A 20,174-nucleotide genomic window follows, 5' to 3' on the forward strand; every position below is an offset into this window, starting at 1 on the left:
AAACTAATCTATGATGTTAGAAGTCAGGACAGTGGTTACCCTTGGAAGAGGCCCCAAAGGGATGCTGGAAACGTTTTATTTCTTGACTTGGGTGCTTGTTACATGGATGCCTTCACTTTGTGAAAAGTCATTGTGTTACACATACAGTGAACCCTTATTATGTGCAGATTCCATATTTGTGAATTTGCCTACTCACTAAAATTTATTTGTAACCCCCAAATCAATACTTGCCACCCTCTGTGGTTATTCACAGACATACACATCGAAGGGGAAAATTTGAGTCATCAGACACTTATGGTCCCAGCTGAGGTCAAACAAGGTGAACTCTGCCTACTTATTTCTGTCTCTCATTGTAAAACAAGTATTCTTTTTGTAGTCTACCTAGTGCCACATTTTCCACATTTTTGTGCTTTTTGTTGGTGATTTCACTGTTTAAAATGGTCCCCAAGCCTAATGCTGAAGTGCTGGCTAGTGTTGCTAAGCTCGAGAAGCTGTGATGTGCCTTAGGGAGAAAACATGCTGGTTAGAGAAGCTTCCTTCAGACGTGAGTCATAGTGCTGCTGGCTGTGAGTTCTGTGTAAATGAATCAACAAACGTATTAAATAAGGTATCTTTATACAGAAACACACGTAAAACAAGTTTGTGTCTTGATCTGTTGATGAAATGCTGTGGCCAGAGGCTCTCAGGAGCCTAGCTCTGTATTTCCCCTGGGAGGGATGGTTTGGTATTCACTAATCCAGTGTTCAATTTAAGCAATAAATGAATTTTGAATATAATAAGACCTGAGAGAGTCTATACTTCCACTCAATGAAATAATTTCTAAAGGTTGTATTTAATGATAGCATAGAAATTTGTTTAACGTGTAGAGAAATTTAACTATTGACTATAAAAAAATACTTTTTGTATAAAAATGTAAAATGGAGGGGCCACCTGGTGGCATAGTGGTTAGGTTCGCATGCTTGCTTGGGCAGCCTGGGGTTCATGGGTCTGGATCCTGGGCACAGACCTGTGCACCACTCATCAAGCCACACTGCGGCAGCATCCTGCATACAAAATGGAGGAAGTTTGGCACAGACATTAGCTCAGAGACAATCTTCCTCAAGCAAAAAAGAAAAAAAAAGTAAAATGGAAACTCTAAAGACATATAACAAGATGGAAGATGAGAGGAGTTCAAAGAGTAGTTAAATTATGACAATGTCCAAAGGTAGGATTGAAATATTTAATAATATTAGTTTTGTTAGAAAAGTGAGAAGTGCATATATGTTCAAAAAATTAGAGAAGCTACTAAAAAACAGAAGTACTATTTATAGTTTCCAAATAAGTAGACTGAACCAAGACAGTTGGGATAAAGAAAAATCCATCAATAGGAAGAAAGAATAAAGAAAAAATGGTAAACAGAAATCATACATAAACTGGTACTGGAAATTCAAATGTATACATATTCACAAAAATGTAAATAGATTATACTCACTTATTAAAAACATAAATTACCAGATTGGACTTTTAAAATCTAGCTATGTGCCAGAATTAATTATATAAAGTTAGAATTACAGAATTATCAACTAGAAGAATGGTAGACTATAAAACATTCAAGATAAAAACGCCACACACAGGTATACACACACATCCCAAAAAAGTAATCACAGATTATAAAGTGAAACATCGATATAGTAAAATATCAAAAAATAAGTATTAAAAACAAAGGAATAACTTAAAAGACCAAATGTATGGTCATATTAATAAATGCAGACATCAGCTCACGTGGAAAAAGACTGACTAAGATGTCAGAGCAAAGTGGGTGAGAGAGTTCAACAAGTTTCTGAAGAGAGAAAATTACATGAGGCAGGGTAACTGACAGAGTAGGACAAGGGAAACTGCGGCCCAGAGTATGCCAGGAGGATGACAAAGCCTAGAAGAAAGCCAACATGCCTGGCAGAGATGGCATATCCCCAGAGGGCAGAAGTAAGATGTAGGGCAGAAAACAGATGGGTTGACTGAATGTCTACAAATGGAACACTTTCTCACAATTTGAATGTAAAACACTGGCCACAGGGCATCTCTTTCCAGGCAGAGCATTATTTCATGGAGAAATAGAATAACTCCCATTTATCTGGCATTTGGGTGCCATTCAGAGTAAAGGCAAATTTCCTATCTGATAACCTAAAGCAAAGCTCACCAATTCTAAAGCCCAACCCATTGTATAGCTCCAATCAGCTTCTTAGTGCCTCACCCGTAAATAAAAGCCAGCAATATTATCAGACATTTGAGAAAAATCTCCACCACAAAAAAAGAGACTACAAGAAAGGACAAATGACCCCAGAGAAAAGAGACATCATAGAGAGGAGAAGAAAAATGATAATTAAGATCTTTAGAGGGTTAGAGGGAGCCAGCCCCGTGGCCGAGTGGTTTAAGTTCGCACGGTCCGCTTCGGCAGCCCAGGGTTTTGCTGGTTCGGATCCTGGGCACGGACATGGCACCACTCGTCAGGCCATGTTGAAGGAGCGTCCCACATGCCACAACTAGAAGGACCCACAACTAAAATATACAACTATGTACTGAGGGGATTCAGGGAGAAAAAAGCAGGAAAAGAAAAAAGATTGGCAAAGGTTGTTAGCTCAGGTGCCAATCTTTAAAAAAAAAAAAGATCTTTAGAAAGACATGAAAATCTATTGCATCTGTAAAACAAGAACAGGTTGCTATGAGAAAAGAAGTAATTAGAGAAAAAAGACTGCTCTTGGAAAATAAAAGATATGTTAGACGAATATAAAGGAAGGTAGAAGAGTTGGAAAATAAAGTTGAGGAACTTTCCCAGAAAGTAGGACAAAAAGGCAAAGAAACAGAGCAAACGAAAGAAAAGAGCAATCTGGGGGCCAGCCTCGTGGCAAGTGGTTAAGTTCGTGCCCTCTGCTTCAGCGGCCCAGGGTTTCGCCAGTTTGAATCCTGGGCGCGGACATGGCACTACTTGTCAGGCCACGTTGAAGCGGTGTCCCACATGCCACACTAGAAGGACCCGCAACTAAAATATACAGCTATGTACCAGGGGGCTTTGGGGAGAAAAAGGAAAAATAAAATCTTTAAAAAAGAAAGAAAAGAGCAATCTGGAAGCCCTAGTGGGATCCTGCTCAGCCATTCTGACACATGCACGACCTGAAAATGTGAGAGAGTTAACACCTCATGGGGCATTCTTCGGCCAATGGAAGCTGGAAGCCCTTGGATAAATGTGCTCATCTTCTGTTCCTGGGGCAAACCATTCCCCGGTGCTTTCTATAAGATTCCCAAAGAACTCGAGTGGGAAGGAACACCACTGGAGCTTCCCACAGTGGTAACTGCTAGATTCACATCTTTGGATAGGCTTTTCCTCCTTCCCTCTTTCACTCTTCCCAGTCCTCGCATCTCTATTTCTGGGATCACTTCCCAAAATTAACTACTTGCACGCAAGACCTTGTCTAGGCCTCTGCTTTTGGGGAGAATCTAGGCTAAGACACAAAGGCTTCCCAAATTTTTCATTACAAAAATGTCCTGCTTTGTTTTTTTGATAAATTTCCATATGACCACGTGTGAGTTATTCTCTAGGGTGTAAACCTAAAAGTGAATTTCTGAGTTGCATAGTGCATCCTTTTTAATTGTATTAGAAATTGCCAAGTTGCTTTCCCATGTGGTTGTACTAATTTACATTGCTGTCCACATGATGAAAATTCCCATTTTCCTGAATTCTCTTTAATATTGATGTTGTCTGATTTTAGTTTTTGCTAATAACATAGAACCTCATTATTGTTTTGATATCTGTTTCTTTGATTACTAATGAAACTTAGCATTGCTTCATATGCTCACTGCTCATTTTGTTTTCCTCTTACGTGAATTGCTTGTTCATACCCTTTCCCAATTTTCTATTGAGCTTGTTTGTCTTTTTGTTATAGATTCATATCAGTTCTTCATATATTCAAGATACTAATCCTTAATCTGTTAAATATGTTGTGACTATTTTCTCCCAGTATTTTGTTTTTCTTCTAATTTGGACTATGATAATTGGTTTTTAATTTTAATGTATTCACATGTATTTCTTCCTTTATTGTTTGTGATTTTCTTATGTCTTATTTAAGAAATCCTCTTGTGGAAGTTCATAATGATATTTACTTATTTTCTCTTCTCATAGTTTTACAGTTTGGTTTCACTTTTAGGTCTTTAATACATCTGGAATTTATTTTCATGCATGGTGTGAGGAATCAGTCTTTTGAGTTAACATGCATCAAGAAGAAGCTTTTCTTTGCTTTAAAAAATGCTCCTTGCAGAGACATCTTGGCATTTTGCATAATGTACATTTGCCAGACCTAGAAATGGCAGAAAGGTAGAAAATGAGGGAGGAAACATGAAGAAAACAGGGACAGTAGAGGAATTTCACATTTTATCCAAATGCAAGTACTGAGACCTTGTTTGGGCACAGCAATCGCGCAAAAACCACTTCTAAAAGGTTTACAGTGGGTCTCAATCATCTCCAGTGGCACATTAGTGAATATTTTTGTATCCCCTCACCCCCATTAGTCAGGTGAAATATGCTCAGGGAAATTGTGAAAATTATGAGAAGAGAAAAGAAATAGCTTCAGTCTGAAACAAACATAAAGAAAAAGAGAGGCATGAAGCAAGAAAATCACATTTCGAAGACTCAGCTAAAGGACTTGGGAATTTCCTGCTATTTTGGAATAGTTACTCACCCTATAATCATTCATTCATTCATTCATTTGTCAAACATGTATTGAGCACCTACTCCTTTCAAGGGCTATGCTGGGTGTACTGGAGCTATAGAGGAGAATAAGTCCCTCTCCTTGCCCTTAACAAAGTCTCTTCTAGACAAAAAGACACCTATATAAGGAAGTAAACCTTCATTCTACATGACAAACATAACGAGAGCCACTACAAGACATCATGTGAACAGCGTAGAGCGGGAAGGAATGACGCATCTAGGTTGGGGAGGAGGAGGTCAAGGAGATGTTCCTGGGAAAGCTGACATATGAGGGATTATTCAAGGGTGAAGAGTAGTTCACCAGGTAGATGAGGGACAGGCATGAGAAGCCTTCGAAGGACATTCCAGTCGGAGGGAGGAAAGAAAGCATGTGTGTGAGAGGCAATCGTGCCTCCAGGCTGTAGGGGAGGGTTTAAAACTGTCACAGAAACAATGTCTCCTAAATTTCTATTTCTTCTCTTCTATTTGAACTTGTCTTAGTTCTGAAGAAAAGGCACAATTTCAGTGAAGAGAACAAACATGAGCTGAAATTTACCTTCTTTTGCATATGTATCTAGATTTCTTTGATTTATCTAATAAACTTTTTGGTTAAACACCTACTACGTGGCAGATGCTAGAGAAGCACAAGGAACTCTTGTGAAAAGATGGACGTGTTGTACATCTAAAACTAATACACTGTTATATGTCAACATATCTCAATTTAAAAAAAAAGACTGGCAGACACAAATACAGACACTGATAAGATAGGTCCTTCAGTGGAGGGGTGTACCTAGGTCCTGCATGTGTAATGACAGTGCCAAATTCTGCCTGGGAGAATCAAGGAAGAGAGACCAACGAAGCAGTCCTTGAGTTAAAACTTGATAGGTCAACAAAAAGTTTGCTGGGCAGAGTAGGAAGGAGGCCATTTCAGTGGCGGTTACAGGATGGTATGCTAGAAGCATGATCATAATACTCCTCCCAGTTGCACAGCCTCATCCACAGCACCTGGCTCAGGGAGGAGAAGCAAAGCCATCCTCTGAAGGACAGCGGCCACTGATTGGACCAGAGGTGGCCTCTTGACAGGTAGACAGTGCCTGGCCTGTGAAGTAGTGGGGAACAAAAAGGGTTACCCAATCAGGTGGCATTGGAAACTGGATTTAGCCAATCAGACTGGATCTCTCAAGAATTTAGAGAATACAGATTAGCCTGTCCAGTCAGAGTAAAAGGATAATGAAGCCAGTGCTCACAGAGAAGAGGGGATCTGGTTAAAGCACCTGCTGCCTAGAGTCCACTTGGGTCCTGCCTAGCTTTTTGATGCCAGATCCAGTCCACACGTATCCTTACAATAAAGCTCCTTCCTTTCTCAAGGAGCCTCATGACTCCAGGTCTTGCAGCCAAGCCCTGCACACCTGCCCACACACATACACAGTGTGCAAAGTAATGAAGGGTTGGGTAGCATAACTTTTCAGGGAATTTGTAGACATTTAGAGAAACTGGGCACCCCTAGATACAAGGAAGTTCATAAGGGTTAACATTTACTGAGCATTAACTATGTGCTAGGAACTGCTTTAAGTGCTTCAAAAATATAAACTAATCTAATCCTTAAAAAGAACCCCATGAAGTGCGATTAGCCCCCATTTTATCGATAAGGAAACCCAGGCACAGAGAGTAAAATAATGTGCCCAAGTTTGCACAGCTAGTAAGTGGCAAAGGATTTGAATGAAGGCAGTTTGGTTCTAGAGTCCTGGAACTTAGCCACCAAGCCATGCTGCTCCTGTAGAGTTAAGAGAGGTTGCTGGAGAGGTAGGCAGGGGACAGATCATAACGACCCTATATGCCTTGCTAAGGAGCCTACATAATTCAACAGAGCCATTCTGCATTTATCTGCTTTACATATTGCACTTCTGTTTGAAGATTTCATTTGGATACAGGGTCTCTTTCTAAAACTGCTATAGGCAATGGCAACCACTGAGGAGTTTTGAGCTAGAGGTTGATGTGGTCTGATTTGTCTTTTAGAAAGATCATGCTGGCAGCAGTGTGGAGAACGAATTGGTGGTGTCTGCAACTAAAGGCAGGGCTGTTGCCATGGTCCAGAAGAGAGATAAAGAGGCTTGATGTAGAGCAGCGTAGTAGGAATGGATGTGAGATATACTTAGGAGGGTGACTCAACAGAACAGAAGAGACTGATTGAATGTGGAGGAGGAGAGTGAGGGCCTGGGTGTCTGGGACCTGAGTACTCCTGTGCATACTCAAGGGCACACCTGTGCACGTTCATTTGCATGCACACACTACGCACAGGGTAGAATTATTAACTCCGAGTAGGAACACACATACTCAGATTCACAAATGCATTTCCACACCAGGTGAGCACCCTCATGGCCACATCTGCAAAGCTTCTTTCTCTTCTTACCCTCTGTAAGAATCCTGTTCTGAAATAGGGTGTTACTCTATCTATTACAGATAGATTTATTATAGATCCATCTATCTACCTAAGTGGTTCTCAGCCTGAGGTATCCCATCCCTCCACAAGGGGACATTTGAAAGTGCAGAGGCAATTTTAGTTGTTAGAATGACCTGGGCATCTATTGACCTTGAATGCCTAGGGATCAGAGTTGCTAAACATTGTGTAATAAAAAAGTCTCCTACCCAAAATACTAATAACACCACCTCTGAGAAATACTGGAAGAACTTTGTAGGCAAAGAGCGCTAGGTTTGAAACTCAGCTCCTCCCCTTTCCAGATGGGCCAAGTTATCATTTTCGAGCCTCAGTTTCTCCACCTGTAAGATGAGAATCTCTTACCTGTCTCCCAGGATTCTTATGAGGATTCTGCAACGTAACATAGTGCCTGACATATATGGAGTTCTTGGTAAGAATAGTTTCCTTTCCTTGTTTAGCATCACAGTGCTTTTCTTGACTTCATTTTATGGGTCATGAACTATTGTACTAATTTCCAGGAAGCAAATGTTGCTCCCACCCCTCTCATGATCCTGGGTGCAGAGCAGGTCTGTGCAGTCCACTTCAGGGGTAAGTGATTGACAGCAAAATGTCCCTTGAAATAACTTATGAACAGCTTGTGGAAGTTGAGCTGTCAGAAATTCCAGCTCAGGAAAAGCTGTTTCCAGCACTAGTGGCTGTCAGCCCATTGTATTTATAGAGACAGGGGCAGCATGGATGAATGGATGGTTCAAGCCCAAAATGGGGGTGAAATTATGGAGAGACAAGTGGCTGAGTTTCCTTACTTCAGAAATTAGGGAGCTAATCTTCCTACAAGGATGTTTGTAAGCCCTTGAGTTCTCTGAGGTTTTCAACCAGTCTCTTTCAGATGGTAATGAGACACTTATCACTGATTAATTTACTTATCACTGGTTAACTAAATGATTAACTAAAGTGTCTAGCACTCAGCACTGTACTAGACTAGTGCTAGTGCTCAGTCTAGCACTGAGCTAGACACTTTATTTACACTACCTCTAAATGTTCATAACCAGTTTTCAAGGCCATTCTTGTATTACTTATTTTATAGATGCGAACATTGAAGCTTGGTGAGGTGGAGTAGCCTGCCCATAATGATACAGTTATAAGTGATCGAGCTCATTTGACATTGGTTTTTCTTGACTCTGATGCTGTCTCTCTTCACGAAATGTAACAAAAGACCAAGAGGGATTTTGTAGAATTTTATTTTTGTTCTCTTTAGTCCATGTCCCCCTTGGTGTTTAACAATGACAGTCCTGACCTCCTTCAAAGCCGTGTGTATGATGGTGGGGATCCCTCTGTCCAGGCACACAGATAGACTGTGTGTTAGTGAGGATCTCTTGGCTACAGAGTGCCCAGCACTGGTGGCTGAAGGTAGACTGGATATGTGATACTCCGAGTTGATGGTGACTACTAGGTAATAATGACTAAATTGTGGCTAAAGTCACAGATGCAGGGTAACGGCCAGTGACCCCCTAATTGGTTGGGTGACCACTCAGATTGATTGATAATTGTACCATATTGCTCATTAAATATTTTTAATATCATCCCTAATTGTGTTATCAAGTTAAGTCTGATTTCAGAATGTTGGCCTTGTTCTATATACTACTATGAAAAAGACTAGTGAAAGGGGTTTGTTACTGTTTGCTGCATACAGAATGCTATTACTATGAGAATAAAGGAGCATTTTTACATTTATGGTTTCTAAAGTTCCCAAAAAAATACAAGTCCACTGTAAAAATTTGGAACACACTTAATTGTATGTACTTGTTAGCTGCCTAGACAGCATTCCAGCAATACTCAGATTTTTTTCAGGCCACTACCCCTCCCATTGTAGCCCATCTGCTTTGGGTGGGCCCTGCTTGTTCTGAGATAATCAGGATAATGATTCAGAGATGGAGATGTCATACAATATGGCCAAGGAGACTCAAGCCTCAGTTGTCCAGTGCGTGTAAGAAAGAAATTTCCTTTTCTTGTAAAAGACATACAAGGAGAGGGGTCCTCTCCCCAGGACAGCATGGTAAGTAGAAACAAAGGTTGAAACTTCCATAGCCATTTTGGCATGATGAAGGGAGCCAGCCTTGGGGTAAACCTGGAGACTTGGAAGGCAGAGCAGAAAGAGAGAAGGAAATGGGTCCCTGAAGGGCAACAGCATCGCTGAACCTCTGAACCAAATCAGCCCCAAGGCTTACTCCACCTCTGGCCTTTTCAGTTATGTGAGCCCATAAATCTTTATTTTTCAAGCCAGTTTGAAATTGGGTCTTCCATTTCTTGCAAGTGAAAGCAGAGTTGGTTGGCTATTTGTTAACTGCAATAGAAACCTAGAAGGAAAAAAAATGGCAAGCTCCTGTCAGCCTACTATCAAATCAAGACACATTGTGAAGGCCAAAGGGCTGCATGGCAATGTTTAAAGTGAGCCTCATCTCCTCCAGCTAGAGGACAGGTTGTGCTAAAAATCAGGCCAAGATTTGATTGCAAAGGAAGACCAATTCACAGCCCTAACAAGTCTATGCTCAAATCAAGGCCCTGGTAAGGTGAGATCAGGACCCTGATACATGGATAGGGGCATTTGGATGGATGCCTTTGAGAACCTGGAATCCGCTGGGCCAGCAGGGGTACCCCCGCCACTTGCTAGGAGAGCAGCCTCCCATTGCCACTCCTAGACTGATAACTGGGGTCAGGTCTTAGCAAGTCTTTGGCGGGGAAGTACGGCACTTGCTATGGAATAAAAAGGATTATTTCCCAAAAGAGCTGCAGGACACGGCAAATATGTGAAAAAACATATGTGAGAATGGATCTCAAGATTGCTGGACAAAAGATGTTGGAATATAAGGCTGGTGTGGAAGATTTAATGATGTGAAGACACTTCCATGACTTGGAATTTAACATCCTGGCAAGGATGCCGGGAGTTGGTTCTAATATGCTGCTGGAACAGCTCCTTAAAGCTTGGAACCACTGATTCTATAGGAAATAAGGTGGAGATGCCTTAGCAGAGTATTAAGGAGGAGGTCAAAACCTCAGCAAGATAAGCATGTTAGAACAGATTTATTATGTAATACCAGAGAGTTCTCCAGCTGACTATGTTCCCAGGGAAGGCCCAGAAGACACTTCCTTCATTAAGGTAATGAGGAATATGCTAGTGAAGAGGCTCAGTGGTGTGTGTCTTCTATAGGCCAGGGTTGATAGTAAGCGATGCTGCTGCAGAACTGGAGTCCCTAGCGTCAACGAAATGATAGAATTCTGGAATAGAGAGGCCAGGAGGCAGCACTTAAGTGTCGGAGACAATGTGGGTATAATCACCATAATGAACAGCAAGGCCAGATGGAAATCAAGGGCCTTGATCCATGGGGATCAGGGATATGGCTAATAGACAGCAATGTTTCTAGGGGTGAGATAAAAGCACAGCCAACGAGGATGTTTCTTAAGTACTGTGATCAAAATAGATCAACAGAGGGTGAGCTGAAGGTTGATTGCAATGGAAAAATAACATGATTTCTCACCTGTTTTCCAAACCTGAGCCAGTTTTTAGAGCTCTTGATTGAAGGGGGCTGGGCCCCCTTGAGGAAGAACCCTGAAATATCACATCAAATGTATGCAGCAGATATAGTCGCAGTCCTTCCTCCAAAGGGACCTACAGTCATTTATCGGAGTAATTGTACACTGAGTGCAGGGAAATATCCAGATCTTTGAAGGCTGTCGGATATAGGATCTAGGCTGACACTGATACCACGGGGATCCAAAAATGCCATCATGGTCCCCATGCTTAGGGATGTGGTATATGGAGGCAGGGTGTTATGTGGAGTCCTGGTCCAAGTTCATTTTTCTCAGTGTCTGATTGCATAATTGAGATGGATATACTTAGCAGCTGATTCTCTGGTCTGTGGGGTAAGAGTCATTACGGTATGGAAGGCAAATGGAAGGACACCCCTTAAACTATTGCCCGCACAACTGAGATAGTACATTAGAAATAATACTGCATCCTGGAAAGCCATATGTAAAAGAATGAAAATTGACCATTCTTTCTCACCATTCACCAAAATAAACTCAAAATGGATCAAAGACCTAAAGGTGAGACCTGAAACCATAAGGCTTCTACAAGAAAATGTAGGCAGCACACTCTTTGACATCAGTATTAAAAGGATCTTTTCGGACACCATGTCTTCTCAGACAAGGGAAACAATACAAAGAATAAACAAATGGGACTTCATCAGACTAAAGAGCTTCTTCAAAGCAAAGGAAAACAGGATTGAAACAAAAAAACAACCCACTAACTGGGAAAAAATATTTGCAAGTCATACATCTGACAAAGGGTTAATATCCATAATATATAAAGAACTCACACAACTCAACAACAAAAAATCAAACAACCCGATCAAAAAATGGGCTGGAGACATGAATAGACGTTTCTGCAAAGAAGATATACGGATGGCCAATAGGCACATGAAAAGATGTTCATCATCGCTGATCATCAGGGAAATGCAAATCAAAACTACACTAAGATATCACCTTACACCCATTAGAATGACAAAAATATCTAAAACTAATAGTAACAAATGTTGGAGAGGTTGTGGAGAGAATGGCACTCTCATACACTGCTGGTGGAAATGCAAACTGGTGCAGCCACTATGGAAAACAGTATGGAGATGCCTCACAAAATTAAAAATAGAACTACCATACGACCCAGCGATCCCACTACTGGGTATCTATCCAAAGAGCTTGAAGTCAGCAATTCCAAAAGTCCTAGGCACCCCAATGTTCATTGCAGCATTATTTACAATGGCCAAGACATGGAAGCAACCAAAGTGTCCATCAACAGATGATTGGATAAAGAAGATGTGGTATGTATATACAATGGAATACCACTCAGCCATAAAACAGAACAAAATCGTGCCATTTGCAACAACATGGATGGACCTTGAGGGAATTATGTTAAGTGAAATAAGCCAGTTAGAGAAGGTTAATCTCTGTATGACTCCACTCATATGAGGAATTAAAAAATGTAGAAAGAGAACAGATTAGCGGCTACCCGGGGAAAGGTGGCGTAGGGGGTGGGCACAAAGGGTGAAGGGGTGCACCTATATCATGACTGACAAACAATAGTGTACAACTGAAATTTCACAAGATTGTAACCTATCATTAACTCAATAAAAAAAAAAAAATCCCACAAAAACAGTACAAATTTTTACAATTAAAAAAAAAAAGAAATAATACTGCATCCTGGGTGGAATAGCAGAGTTTGGCACCACTCTAAAGGACCTAAAAATCAAATGAATCAAGGGAAATGATGGTGGATTACCATAAATTTAAACAAGCGGTACTCCCAATCCTGGCTGCTGTGCCACATATGGTATCTTTACTGAAAAGATCAACACAGCCTATGGTACTTGGCATGCATCTATAGAGCTGTTATTTTTAATCTCCACCAGGAAAGTGGATCAACAGCAGTTTGTATTTACCTAGGGCAGAGAGCAGTACACTTTCACGGTCTTGCCCCAGAGCTAGATTAACTCTCCTACTCTCTGTCACAATGTAGTCCAAAGGGATCTTGACCATCTTGACATTCTACTGAACTTCACGCTGGTCCACTATATAGATGAAATCACATTAACAGAGCTGGTAAGTGGGAATGATAAGTATTCTGGAAGCCCTGGGAAGACACTTGAGTGTCGGAGAGTGGGAGATAAATCTTACAAAAACTTAGGGGGCATAACATATCTGTGAAGTGTTCAAGTGTCCAATAGTCTGAGGCATGCTGGAATATCCCCTCCAAAGGAAAGGAGAAACTATTGCACCTCATACCCCCTAGCATTAAAAAGAGGGCACAGTACTTGGATTTTAAAAACAGTACATACTATGGTTGGAAATATTGTTCAATCCTGTTGATCAGATGAATCAGAAGACTTCTAGTTTTGAGTGGGGCCTAGAGTAAGACAGCATTCTTCAGCAGGTCCAGGCCTCTGCAAAAGACCCTGGGGCCATATAACCCAGTGGAGTCAATGGGGCTTGAGAGATCTATGGTAGATAATGGTGCTGTGTGGAATCTCACACATAGCAGCACAAACTTCAATGTAGCAGCACAAACTGTTAAGGTTCTGGAGCAAGGTTATGCTGTCTGCAGCAGAGAGATATCCAGCATTCAAGCAACAGCTCCTGGCATGTCACTGAGCCCTGGTAGGGACTGAGCATATGAATATGGGACATCAGGTAACTATGTAACTGGATCTGACCTTCAGAAGCCCACATCCACCAAGTCGTAAGCCTGAGAGGCACAGCAGCATTCAATCATTTGATGGAATTGAGCTCAAACAAAACTGGAGAGTTCAAATAATTTATACTATCAGGTGTTCCAAGTCTCCATGCCACCTCCCTCTGTCACACCATTACTTCTCCCTCAGCTCACACCTAAGACCTCACAGGGAGTTCTGTATGACCAGCTTACGTAGGCAGGAAAAAACTGGGTCTGGATCATGAATGGACTGCCTTGATTTGTTGCTGTGAGCCAAAAATGAACTGCTGACACACTAACCCACTCAAGGCCATAAACCTCCTAGTAGACAGAGTTCTATGCACTACACCTGGTCATCAACTTTTGTGGAGGGAAAAGTGGCCTGAGAAATTAACATTCCATTGTATGACTGTACCACCTTTTGTTTATTCATTCATGTGTTGATGAACATTTAGGTTGTTTCCACTTTTTGGCCAGTATGAATAATGCTCTTACAAACATTTGTGTACAAGTTTTTGTTTGAACATGTATTTTTCAATTCTCTTGGATGGAATTGGAGGGTCATATAATAAGTCTATGTTTAACGTTTTGGGGAACTGCAAACTTTTCCACAGCGGCTGCACCATTTTACATTCTCACCAGTAAGGTATAAGGGTTTCAATTTCTCCACATCCTCGTCGACGTTTGTTATTTTCTGTGGGGTTTTTTTGTTACAGTCATCCAAGTGGGTGTGAAATGGTATCTTATTGTGGTTTTGATTTGAATTTCCCTGATGGCTAATGAAAGATTCCCTTTTCTTTCTTGTAAACTTGACCACGCATTTTAAAAAATAATATTTGTTGTATTTTATGTCTAAGCGATTGTAGTAGACATTCCCAGAATACTTTTCCCACCACAACACAGAGCCTGTTTCTGCAGCCAAAGATTATTATAAGAGTTAAGAAAGAAAAGAATAGAGTTAAGCATAGAACTGTACGGCTAGAGGGAGCAGTATGCTTTAGATTAGCTAGAATTGGTATTGGGAGAGGATTTCATATAAAAGTTTTTGACATATGGCATAAGTGGTGTGGAAATGAGTTTACTGTTAGCAAGGCAAGAGTTTATGGAGGAGATAGACTACTCAGTCACAACAGAAGGCTCATTATGGGAGCATATATTTGGAGAGATATGGCAGCTGTTCAAGCCTAGCTTCTCCTATGTCCAGAACCTTCTCATGCTCTGGGTTCAATTTATCCTAACCCCATATTTTGAAATATGGGATTAAAACAATATCCAAGTGACCATCCAGACTACCCTGCAGGGTTGTCAGTATGACAACGCAGCTGCAAATCATTCTTTCATTCATTTGCTCAAGAACTAGTGTCGAGCATCAAGGGCCCAACATTGAGAACAGTGGCAATCATTGTTCTAGGCACAGGATATATGGTAGTTAACAAAGCAGAGCAGTCCTTGCTCTCCTGAGTTTTACGTTCTAGCAATACATGAGACTGGATAGCCTCAGAGTGTTCCTGGACCTGCTCCTCTCCCTCTTGCAGAGTTTCTACCTTTCATACAGGACAGTCACTTCTTCAATGTGGCCCCCGTGGCACCCTCAGAATGTAATTAGAATGATCCAGATAGATAGACTATCAAGTGTGCACTTTCACAAAGAGACAATCTGGATTTAATTAGAGCTAGGATGCCATTAACCCATTACTCAATCAACTGAAAGGCCCTCTAACCTGAAAATTTGGAAATGCAAATCAAGGCAGACACAGTCAGAGAGATTTTTAATATCTAAGTGTCCAAGGACCAGATTACTGTTCACTCCACATGCACAGTTCATACTCTCTGAGCCTTTTCTCAGTAATTACTATAAACAGCTTTGAGATACCTTGAGCATAATCACAGTTCCAGGAAAACACATTAGACAGCACATTAATTACATTGGTTGTTGAAAATATGGAGGTCCAACGGGACCAAAAGCAGAAGGATTGGAGTCATGGGAGAGCCAGGATGGAATAGTGCACTTTAATGAAAAATGCAAACCAGGATGTCTAGGAGAACCTCATCTGGAACCCAGATGGTCACAGGAAGAACACTGCTGACAGAGAGTCTGACGATCAGAGGGGGATTCGGCAAAGCCACTGAGTGGGGCTCTGGGCGGGGCTGCCTAGAGGAGGCATGACCTGGCCCTGCAGGAACCTGTGCCGTGATGAGGGAGAGCGGTGGGCAAAGCCCTGCAGAATGCCGCTTCAGAAGGAACAGAGAGACACATAGATGGAACTCTAACTGACACACTCCCACACGAATCACTTGCTGAGATCAAACTGATCACTGTCCCCAAAATTGGTCTGGAGTTTCCCCATACCACTACCATTGCCCATGTTATAATATCTTTCATTCTTTTTCTGCTTATCAATTCCTGTGTATTGTTCAAGACACGGTTCGAATATGATTTCTTGGACCAGCTAGCTCTTCCCCAAGCCTTGGTGGCTTACAAAGTCCATATACTGGTCATGGACTGCCATAGGTAAGGAGTGGGACCTTTATTCAGCTCCGCCAATCCCCATCTCACCCAGCTCCATCTGCCCCAACAGCCCTCCTAGGCTGGTCATCCAGTTAATGACCACCCAACCCTCATTCAACAAATGACTCATCAGTATTGCTTGAGCTCTTTCTTTGTGCCAGGCTCTGTGCTAGACACTGGGAATATGGTGCCTAGTGGGCAATACTGATACGGCTCCTTCCCTTTTAGAGCTTATACTCTATATCTTTTCGGTAGTTGTCTTCTTGACTGAGAGATAACAAAACATACAGATCACAAGAGCTGGTCACACCAGACAGGCATTTTAAGTCCTGAAGGGCCAGCCAGGGAATGTGGAGCAGAGCAGGGAAAGGAGAATGACTCAATCCTAAAGAACCTCAGGGTCAACTCTCCAGTCCCAGCTCCTAACACTACCTGGGCCACAGGATAAGGCTTTTTCATCTGCCCTCGTGATGACCAAGGCGACCCAGAAATACTCTTCTCTCAGCTGTGTTGCCTAACTCTTTCCAAACTGAACTACTTATGTTTGGGCTAAGAAAAATGTAAAGTAGATTGAAAAGTGTCTTTACCTGGGAGTCAGGATGTCTAGGTTCTATTCTTGGTTCTGATGATTACCCCTGAATGGCCTTGGACGAGTCATGTCAAACTCTCAGATTCAGTTGTTCCATCTGCAGATGGGGATGAAAGACATCTGATCTGCTTGATGGCATGGGCCTAAACCAGAGGGTCTCTTGATGTCCTTTCCAAAGCTAATAAATATTATTTTTCACCTTTTTATTCTGAAATATTATACCCAGGAAAGTACCTAAAACATGAATGTAGAGTTTAATCACTCTTGTATACTGACCACCCAGGTAATCAACACAGGTTAAGAAAGAGTATACTTCTAGCACCACTGAAGCACCTCTACATGTCTCTTCCTAATCACAACTCTCTTCCTCCCCAAGAGGCGTACACTATCCCGAACCTTACAGTAATCACATCCTACCTAAGTATGCCTAGACAAGGCAGTGTAGTTTTACAAGATTTTTTTTAACTCTTTATTAAGATTATGATAGTTTACAACCTTGTGAAATTTCAGTTGTACTTTATTGTTAGTCATGTTGTAGGTGCACCCCTTCACCCTTTGTGCCCTCCCCCCAACCCCCCTTTCCCCTGGTAACCACCAATCAGTTCTCTTTGTCTATATGTTTAACTTCCACCTATGAGTGGAGTCATACAGAGTTCGTCTTTCTCTATCTGGCTTATTTCACTTAACATAATACCCTCAAGGTCCATCCATGTTGTTGTGAATGGGACGATTTTATCCTTTTTTATGGCTGAGTAGTATTCCATTGTGTATATATACCATATCTTCTTTATCCAATCATCAGCTGATGCGCACTTAGGTTGCTTCCACATCTTGGCTATTGTAAATAATGCTGCAATGAACATAGGGTTGCATGGGACTTCTGGAATTGCTGACTTCAACCTTTTGGATAGATACCCAGTAGTGGGGTGGCTGGGTCATAAGGTATTTCTATTTTTAATTTTTTGAGAACTCTCCATACTGTCTTCCATAGTGGCTGCACCAGTTTGCATTTCCACCAGCAGTGTATGAGGGTTCCTTTTTCTCCACAACCTCGCCAACATTTGTCACTTTTTGTTTTGGATGTTTTTGCCATTCTAACAGGTGTAAGGTGATATCATAGTGTAGTTTTGATTTGCATTTCCCTGATGATTAGTGATGATGAGCATCTTTTCATGTGTCTATTGGCCATCTGTATATCTTCTTCAGAGAAATGTCTGTTCATGTCTCCTGCCCATTTTTTGATCGGGTTGTTTGATTTTTTGTTGTTGAGTTGTGTGAGTTCTTTATATATTATGGAGATTAACCCTTTGTCAGATATATAACTTGTAAATATTTTTTCCCAACTAGTGGGTTGTTTTTTGTGTTTCAATCCTGTTTTCCCTCGCTTTGAAGAAGCTCTTTAGTCTGATGAAGTCCCATTTGTTTATTCTTTCTATTGTTTCCCTCGTCTGAGGAGTTATGGTGTCTGAAAAGATTCTTTTGAAAATGATGTCAAAGAGTGTACTGCCTATATTCTCTTCTAGAAGACTTATGGTTTCAGGTCTAATCTTTAGGTCTTTGATCCATTTTGAGTTTATTTTGGTGAATGGTGAGAAAGAATGGTCAATTTTCATTCTTTTACATGTGGCTTTCCAGTTTTCCCAGCACCATTTGTTGAAGAGACTTTCTTTTTTTTTTCTGCTTTTTCCTCCCCCCCCCCCCCCCCCCCCCCGCCGCCGTACACAGTTTTATATCCTAGTTGCATGTCCTTCCAGTTGTGGGATGTGGGACGCCACCTCAACGTGGCCTGACGAGTGGTGCCATGTCCGCACCCGGGATCCAAACCCTGGGTCACCGCAGCAGAGCACGCGAACTTAACCACTCTGCCACGGAGCTGGCCCCCAAAGAGACTTTCTTTTCTCCATTGTAGGCCCTCAGCTCCTTTGTGGAAGATTAGTTGTCCATTGATGTGTGGTTTTATTTCTTGGCTTTCAATTCTGTTCCATTGATCTGTGCACCTGTTTTTGTACCAGTGCCATGCTGTTTGGATTACTGTAGCTTTGTAGTATGTTTTGAAGTCAGGGATAGTGATGCCTGAAGCTTTGTTCTTTTTTCTCAGGATTGCTTTAGCAATTCAGGGTCTTTTGTTGCCCCATATGAATTTTAGGATTCTTTGTTCAATTTCTGTTGAGAATGTCCTTGGGATTCTGATTGGGATAGCGTTGAATCTGTAGATTGCTTTAGGTAGTACGGACATTTTAACTATGTTTATTCTTCCAATCCATGTGCATGGAATGTGTTTCCATCTCTTTATGTCATCATCAATTTCTTTCAGGAAAGTCTTGTGGTTTTCGTTGTATAGGTCTTTCACTTCCTTGGTTAAATTTACCCCAAGGTATTTTATTCTTTTTTTTTGCGATTGTGAATGGGATTGAGTTCCTGAGATCTTTTTCTGTTAGTTCCTTGTTAGAGTATAGAAATGCTACTGATCTATGTATGTTGATTTTATACCCTGCAACTTTGCTGTAGCTGTTGATTATTTCTAATAGTTTTCCAATGGATTCTTTGGGGTTTTCTATATATAAGATCATGTGGTCTGCAAACAGCGAGAGTTTCACTTCTTCATTGCCTATTTGGATTCCTTTTATTTCTTTTTCTTGTCGAATTGCTCTGGCCCAAACCACCAGTACTATGTTAAATAAGAGTGGTGAGAGTGGGCACCTTTGTCTTGTTCCTGTTCTCAGAGGGATGGCTTTCAGTTTTTGCCCATTGAGTATGATGTTGGCTGTGGTTTTGTCATATATGGCCTTTATTATGTTGAGGTACTTTCCTTCTATACCCATTTTATTGAGGGTTTTTATGATAAATGGATGTTGGATCTTGTCAAATGCTTTCTCTGCATCTATTGAGATGATCATGTGGTTTTTGTTTCTTATTTTGTTAATGTAGTGTATCACGTTGATTGACTTGCAGATGATGAACCATCCCTGTGTTTCTGGTATAAATCCCACTTGACCATATTGTATAATCTTTTTAATGTATTGTTGTATTCAGTTTGCCAAAATTTTGTTGAGGATTTTTGCATCTATGTTCCTCAGTGATATTGGCCTATAGTTTTCCTTCTTTGTGTTGTCCTTGTCAGGTTTTGGGATCAGGGTGATGTTGGCTTCATAGAATGTGTTAGGGAGTGCTCCATCTTCTTCAATTTTCTGGAATAGTTTGAGAAGGATAGGTTGTAAATCTTCTTTGAAAGTTTGGTAGAATTCTCCAGAGAAGCCGTCTGGTCCTGGACTTTTATTTTTTGGGAGGTTTTTGATTACTGTTTCTACTTCTTTACTTGTGATTGGTCTATTCAGATTCTCTATTTCTTCCTGCTTCAGTTTTGGGAGGTTGTAAGAGTCTAAGAATTTCTCCGTTTCCTCTAGGTTGTCCAATTCGTAGGCATATAGTTTTTCATAGTATTCTCTTATGATCCTTTGTATTTCTGTGGTATCTGTTGTGATTTCTCCTCTCTCATTTCTAATTTTATTTCTTTGAGTCGTCTCTCTTTTTTTCTTAGTGAGTTTGGCTAAGGATTTGTCAATTTTGTTAATTTTTTTGAAGAACCAACTCTTTGTTTCATTGATCCTTTCTACTGTCTTTTTTGTTTCAATATCATTTATTTCTGCTTTAATTTTTATTATT

The sequence above is a fragment of the Equus quagga genome, unplaced genomic scaffold (assembly GCF_021613505.1).
Source record: "Equus quagga isolate Etosha38 unplaced genomic scaffold, UCLA_HA_Equagga_1.0 153_RagTag, whole genome shotgun sequence".
NCBI lineage: Eukaryota > Metazoa > Chordata > Mammalia > Perissodactyla > Equidae > Equus > Equus quagga.